A 7,645-nucleotide genomic window follows, 5' to 3' on the forward strand; every position below is an offset into this window, starting at 1 on the left:
ATATTCACAGAAATTGGTGTATTTTAAAACTAGTTGTCTAACACCTGAGATACAGTAGTACAGGTAGGCACATAGCAGGATCTTCATCCTCTTTAAATTCAGACTGTAGAAGGCTCTACAGAAAAAGTCATAAAGGGGAACATGCCTGTGCTGGTAAATGAAACCAGTGAACTGAGCAAACATGTCTGCTTCAGCTCTAATTGCTGTGCTTTTTGCAAGTCCTGTAGGGGCAGAAACAGAACTCTTCTTTAAAAAAAATGGATAAGGCCTTCAACATAATAAAAATCAGAGATCAGTGAGTGATTTGTGTACACTGCTCACTTGCCATCAAATCTAAAGCTTACTTAACTCATCGTAGCTGCAAACTAATGGGATAACCTCCAGCAAGAAGAAAATGCAATTGATGTTTTGGCCTCAAGGCCTTTTTCAAGATTACCTAGTAAATGAGCTTGAGTGGCATGAATAGATCTCTGATCTTTTTTTCTGTACAGCCAGATTATGTAACCTGTATCACTAAAACCTTTTTATAAAATATTTTATATACTGGAAAGTTGCTGTAGGAAACAAATAACTCTAGCCATTTTTTTCCTTCTGAATATACAGAGATGTCCCGGGTGTCTGAAACTGAGCCAAAAAGCAGGCAAAGAGGGCAGGGCAGGACAGGGGTGAGGAGAAGCAGAAGGAAGGAATAGGTATTGTGCAAGTAAACTGGGCTAGCACTCCATTGGTAAATCAGGACCAAAAAAACAACCCCCTACCAACTGCCTCCGGGAACAGGCTGTTCTCTTTTTCTTATGGTGGCAGCATATACTTTAAGCAAAATAAAATACAGCATGTATGTTTTTAAATAGATGCAGAGATTATAATGATGTTGCTGTGCAAGTGATTGAAACTCAAATCCATTTCACTTCAGTTTTGTGTTAGCAGTCTGTGCACCCTGAGCTCAGCCTCTGCTTTTGAAACCTTGACTAATATGACTAGTGACTTAGTAATAGACTGGCAGTGCTTGCCTGAAACACCAAACCCTGTTAGCACTTCCAGTACTGAATGTTAAATTGGTTTTGCTGATTAGCTGAGGCAGGTGGTTCATGACCTGGAGTAAATAAAAGGGAAATGGCAATGGTTTGCTAGAAAGGAGATAGGATATGGGCTGAAGTAGGAATCCAACCTAGGAACAGGACTACTTAGGTGTAACAGGGGACCCCTTCCCCCTGTTACTTGGAGGAAGTAAGAACAGTATAGCAGAAAGGCTACTAGCAAAGGGCTAATGAACCCTTATTATACTGGCAGAGCACGCAAAACTTTCAAGAAAACTACTTGCAAAGGACAGCAGGTGTAAGTAGCGCAACTAAATGGGCTGCAGGGCCCAACCTGCAGATTACAGGCAGTAGAATCAGCAAGCTAAGTCAAGTGACTAGAAGTAGGGAAAAGATAACATAAGTCTAAACCTAGGGCCCAAGTCCTCAAAACAGCATGAGTGCTGTGAAGAGGAGTATACAGGGAGATAAGTTATGTGTTTTGTTTTTGTGTTACCTTAGTGCTGTGAGGTGGGGCCAGGGACCTAATCTAGAGAGAGTAGCAGAGGCCAGAGATGCGTGCTTAAGTGGTGGGTTTGGAGTCTGACGTGGACACCCCAGGCTGTGTCTCAGACCACTGAGACAGGGCTAGTACCTGGAAAAGAGCCTGAAGGGATAGGTGCCCTGAAGGGCAGATAGAGAGAAAGACCTGCTCAAGTTGAGACTTAAGGATGGGCCAACCAGCAGCCTAATGATAGGTAGAGTGGAGCAAGGCACCAACAGCTGAACTCCAGTTCTCTAAAGGCAGCCTCCTAAATATACTAACATTATGATCAAGAGGTGACAGGCAAGAGAATAAGGCTAGAGTGGGCAGAGCTGGGGTAGAAATGCAGGTGTAGTATGGCCCCTAGGTAGTGCTATGGCTGTCCCTACAGGCAGAACTTGTTACTTGGGGGAGAAGATTTAATCTGAAAATATAAAGCAGCCCAAGGATGTCATGGAAAAATCCAAGGTTAGCAGAAGTAACAAGAATATTTTTCTAATACATATGAGGAGCCAAAAAGATTCTAGTAATGGAACATGCCTGTTCATAGATGGAAATGGTAAAATTGTAAATAATGCAGTAAAGGCAGAGGTGCTCAATTAATATTTCTGTTCTGTGTTTGGAAGCAAAAGGCTGGTGTGTTTTCATCCCATGAGGATAAGTACTTTGCTATCAATTAATAAAGAAGGAAGGAACTCAAAACCACCTACCATGGATTAACCTTGAAAATCTGAGGGGCAAAATGACTTGTACCCAGGAGGTCTAAAAGAGCAGGCTGAAGAGGTCTGTGGCCTGCTGGCATTAAGCTGTTGGAATCTAAAGGGACAAGCAAGGTAAGTGTCACCACAGGCTGGTAAGTCTGTCTGCAATTCCAAGCAAAGTATTGCAAAAGCAGGAAAAAATATCTATAGCGAGTGATATATAGATATAGATAGATATTTTTTAAGAGCTCAGTATGTTTAGTTTATCAAAGAAAAAAGTGGTGATTTTTTGCCATTTGTTAAAATACCTCCATGGGTAGAAAATGCAAGGATCTTTGATTTTTAGTCGAGAAATGCATATTAAGGATCAATGACTGGGAGCTGAATTGATGAATTAAAAATGGAAATAAGGCGCACATTTCTAGCAGTTAGGGTGATTAACTAAGGCAGTAGTTCTGAACCTTTTACAATCGACGTACACTTTGGTCTCAGAGTGAGACTTCACATACCCCCTTTCAATGGGAAATTATTTTTTATGTCTGATTTTCACGCGCATGTGCGTTTTACAGCAGTAAAACCCTGGCAATTTCAAATTGTCAAGACTTTTTTAGGCCCTTCGAACTGTGTTAGACAACGTATGAAATATATCTCACGTACCCCCTGTTGAGGCTTCACGTACCCCCTGGCGGTACATGTATCCCAGTTCAGAACCGCTGAACTAAGGGAAGTGGTAAATTCTGTCTCTTGGGATCTTCAAATCAAATCTGTGCATCTCCCTTACCTAAATGACTTCCTTTGCCTTTGAGTCAAAGGATGTTTCTGAAGATAACCATATCACTTGTGCATAGTTTTTATATGCTAACACATCTTTGTATACTTGACAGATAAGACCTTCAAATGTATGTTGTATACAATATATGCCAAACTGGGTTTAAGTGGTATTGTGGGGTTTTGTGCATTCAAAACAAATTAAAATCTACCATTTCTTATCAACAAGCAAAGTGACCCCGCCAGATTATTGTATCGAAGTGTTAAGTGACGCAGCCATTGTAAATAGTGATGCGGTGGCGGAGTGTATCAGCAATTTGACCCAACATGCGAGCGATGCGTGATCACCTGTGGTCTAGCCAATCAAAGACCACCTAATGGGCATGGCTGGCTGGCCAGCACGTCCATGGGTTCCAGAATGTACCATCAGGGGAGCTTCCTGATTGGCCGAAAGTTTTATATAGGGGACCGCACACCTCGGTCCGTGGTCCCCAGGCTCTGACTCTCAAGGCGGGTTGATCACCCATCTTGGGGCCTGGCCAGACCCCTAGGTCTATAGCAGAAGCTGCTCCGGTCGCTCCGAGCATTATAGTTTACTGCCTTGCCAAATCCGGAACGCACTGCACTTTGTCCCAACCAGACATCGTACTTGTATACTGCAGTCTCCACCCATCGCTTATCCCTTGTTGCTGTATATAGTTCATCGCCTCCAAGTTATATCACCCTTCAAGTTGTGTCGACAGTTCTGTAAGTAAATATCAAGTTTTATTTCAAACCCCATTGTCTGTGGTGCTTATCTCATCTCCCTCTCGCACTTGGCATCCCCGAGCGTGTCTGGGTTGGTGTCACCACCCGGTGCCCCACTCGACACGCAACTGCGGCCGTTTCCCAAGGACCATCCGGGAATCGTGGCCCACATTTCTGTGGAGAAGTATACAAAAATAGTGTGAATGAACACCTGTGTAACCGTTCTTCTTCTCCCTGGTGACAGAACAAGGGCCAGATACTAATTGGGGGGTTGGAGGGGTGGGGAGGGGTTTGGCTCATACCTTTTGGATGTTCTAAAAGACCCCCACTCAAAGTGGTTTGGGTACTAAACTGTATATAAAAGTTACTTAAATAGAAGAAAGAAAATTAAACCATATCAAACATAACAACTATAAAATAGTCAAACTATTAAACAGCTCTTTGAAATATTAGATAACCAAATATTAAACACTTTAGAATATCAAATATTCTGTTTTGGTCAAAGTTGTTTGTTTGTTTGTTTGTTTGTTTGTTTGTTTGTTTGTTTGTTTGTTTGTTTTTTAACTGCAAATTCCCCTCCATGGGAGTTGCTACCTTGCCCAGTTCAGATGGGGGTAGGGGGAGTGAAATTTCTCCCTGGGTCTCAGAGAGATTTTATTTAACTGTGAGAATTTTTTTTTTTTGTCTCTGAGTCTGTTGGAGTCACTGCCAAGATGTATCACTGGGGTCATCACCTCATGCAGGCTGTAATAGCTGCCATATGGAGTCATTGCTGCAACAGCCTGGAGAGAGCAGCTCTGCGGCCTCTAGGGATAGTTAGTGGAGGTCTTTGATATTTTACAGGATCACAGTCACTTCTTACTGCGTTGGGGAGCATTGTAGGAGTCTCTTCTGCTGAGGGTGGATGCTGAGTGTGTCCCCTCTAGGATTTCAGCTCCAAGGTTTGCTGGTCAGATCCTCACTAGTCAATGACAGCTGAAACTTAACCACCAGTGAGAATGCCTTTGCCTATGTAGGCTCACTCCAGTCTGTAAGCTCCCTTTGTTCAGCCATGACACAGTTTCCTTGGCCATACTGCTCCTGTCACAATCCTTTTAATTTTTCCTGCAATTGTCACCCAAATGTCACAGAAACTTCTGACCCTATATCCCTAAGAAGGGCATGCAAATTCATAGCAGTCCATGTGACCCACCTATATGCACACTCAGGGTTACACCTGTATTGACTATGCAACCACCACCAACAAAAACTTTGCAAAGGATGCCTGCCACAGCCAAGGAAAGAGTGACTTCAGGGGGCTTGTTGTGGGGATAAGGTAATAATTGGAATCAGAGTGATAGTGTTGCTCCTACATTTGTGTGTGCAAACATCTAGCTTTTCAGTGCCAGGGCTCTGAGACCTGCCCAGTACATGGCATATGAACTGAGCAAAAGCTAACTGAAGTTGAAAGTGCTACTGTGATTTAAGTGATTATAGACAACTGCAGGTCCTATCAGGATGATATGCTGATTTCACAGAATTCAGCCCAGTAGGGACACACGCAGGTGAGTATTTCCATTGAAATGTGAACCTGTAATGGTGGAATTGGACCCATAGCCATATAGCAAGGCAAAATAAACAAAGCCGATGACCTGGGCTGCTTGTACGTGCCGGGGTGGGGGGAGTTGCTTCAATGTAATTCTCCCTAAATTGAAGCTGTGGGTTTTTAAAAACACGGCTTCAATTTAGGGCACCTGCCCACAGGCGCCTAGCCCAGGCAGTCTCGGGGGGGCACCGCCGCAGCTGCAGAAGGAAGCACCAGCCTCCCCACAGCCGCAGAAGGAAGCACTGGGCCCCTGTGCAGCTCGGGCAGGCTCCAGGAAGGGGCGGGATCAGGCTCGACCCTTTTATTTTTTCCACAGGGTGGCTGGTAATAGCACAAGTAATCCAGAACTACAACCTTAGGTGTCAGCATTTGTCCTGATACAATCACAAGGACTTTCCAGAGTTTGAACTGCAAAGTAGGAAGTTGGTGGGAATGTGACTTTGTCTGTTTCTCTCACCTTATCCTTGGGGTTGAAACTGGTCAACATTTGTAAAATGAGAATTATATAATAACTTGTCTCCAAAAAAATGACTAACAAAGGTGGCTTGGCTGGGCTGTGCTCAGCACAGCTCTGGGGAGTTTCTACGGAAGAGGTAACAACAATGATTATATGCCATTTCTGGTGGCTCCTGTATTCAGGGTTGGTGGCAAACTGGTTCATATCTCAGCACAAGTTAAATCTGTAGGATTCTCAACCAGGGCATCCTGGGGTGCCCTCAGAACCTCTGAAGGATCTGCAACAGTGAACTAGATTTTTATGCATGGTTTCTACATGATTGAGCTATACAAACCCAACTTCTCCCCTCCAGGCCTCTCTGCATTAGGGCTGTATTGTAAAGGTCTAGTTTTAACCACTGTTTTGGCCCAGTTCCAATTGCATTGTAGTCTGTGACCCTTCTATTTTTTGTCCTGAAGCTGATTTTTTTTGTTTTGTTTTGTTTTGTTTTCAGTTCTTTAAATTTTTGCAGTAACTCACTTCTCTTGGTGAGTTTCAAATTGGCCATAGCCCTCTTGGCTTTCCCTATGAAAGGATGCCCTGAAGTGCGAGGAGATGAGCAGATAAATGCAGACTTGAGATTGTCCTTGCCTGGATGATCCCCCACCCCCATTTCCCAAACCCTCTGCAAGGAGGTAAGCACTGTAATATATAAATTATTTTTTTTAATTGGGTGCCACTCAATTTGCATAAGTTATGGAGGGGTGCAGTGAGGGGTGTCTTGAGTCCAAAAAGGTTAAAAGCTACTGCTCTAGGACTTCTCTAATTTATGTGTAACTGCACCCTTGGATTCAGTCCATCAGACATGAGGTCTCCTGGAATGTGAGTATACAGAAGTTATGCTTAGTCTACCCAGCCATATTGAAGCTAAAATATTGGATGGCATAGAGTTGTTGTTCTCCTATGACACCATGGGAATATGTTCTCATTAATACCAGGGAGTCAATAAAGGTAATTCTATGCTTCTTTGTTTCTGTTAGAGCAGAGCAAAGCAAACGGACTATAGAGTTACTGACATCTGACCCATTGTCTTTGTAAAACTCCCAGGTGGAAGTAAACATGGTGTTTTACATACCTATTTCTCCTTAATATAATTAGTAGTGGACAATATTGCTCAGCATTAAAATCCACATGTGACCAGCATGGTAAAATGTATTTGTTTTCTTTGAGGGGAATGAGCACAGACTAATACAGCAATGTTGGCAAGGATCCCACGGGATCCCTTGATGCGAGTCATTTAGTGAATATGCCCGCTGTATCAGACAGAAGTACTGGAATACAGTGTGTATGTGAGGGTCACTGGAAAGATGCTCTGCATGCAAGAAATGCTATTCTTTCGGGCTACTGCTTTTATAAGAATAATACTTGGTGTTCAATATTAAAGGACTGTTCACATGTACATTTTACATGTAATAACTACATTTTATTCACAGAGAAATATCATATTTTAATCCTATGTAGGAATTCCTGTCTCTCGTTTTCTTCCATTTCATCCCCTTGTCTGTGTGAATCTGCATGTTTTTTACAGGTATCAGCAGTGTGTACTCGAATTGTGCTGTGGTTAATTGCTGATCTTGCAATGAACTTGACAGATTTACACCATACTTTTGTTGCATCACACTTGCAATGAACTTGACAAATTTTAACAAAAGGCTTTAAATAAAAATGCTCAGGACTTAATGATCCCCTGAAGAGAAGATCAATTTAGTACAGGTTGAGTAGTGGTATATTAGGGAGTGGATATTTTTTTGCTCCTGCATTATATGAACTCATCTGTGCCAGCCATAA

General features: G+C 42.7%; 1 long non-coding RNA gene across 1 annotated transcript in view; it reads left to right on the forward strand.

Annotated features, from left to right (window-relative positions):
- The first annotated feature begins 2,215 nt into the window (after nt 1-2,215).
- Nucleotides 2,216-7,645, forward strand: part of LOC102371749 — a 5,911-nt gene continuing 481 nt past the window's right edge. Inside the window, exons 1-2 of the long non-coding RNA XR_324217.2 lie at nt 2,216-2,393; nt 6,312-6,492. This is a non-coding gene — a long non-coding RNA (uncharacterized LOC102371749). The remainder of the gene's footprint in view (nt 2,394-6,311; nt 6,493-7,645) is intronic.

Source organism: Alligator sinensis, unplaced genomic scaffold (assembly GCF_000455745.1).
Source record: "Alligator sinensis unplaced genomic scaffold, ASM45574v1 scaffold456_3, whole genome shotgun sequence".
NCBI lineage: Eukaryota > Metazoa > Chordata > Crocodylia > Alligatoridae > Alligator > Alligator sinensis.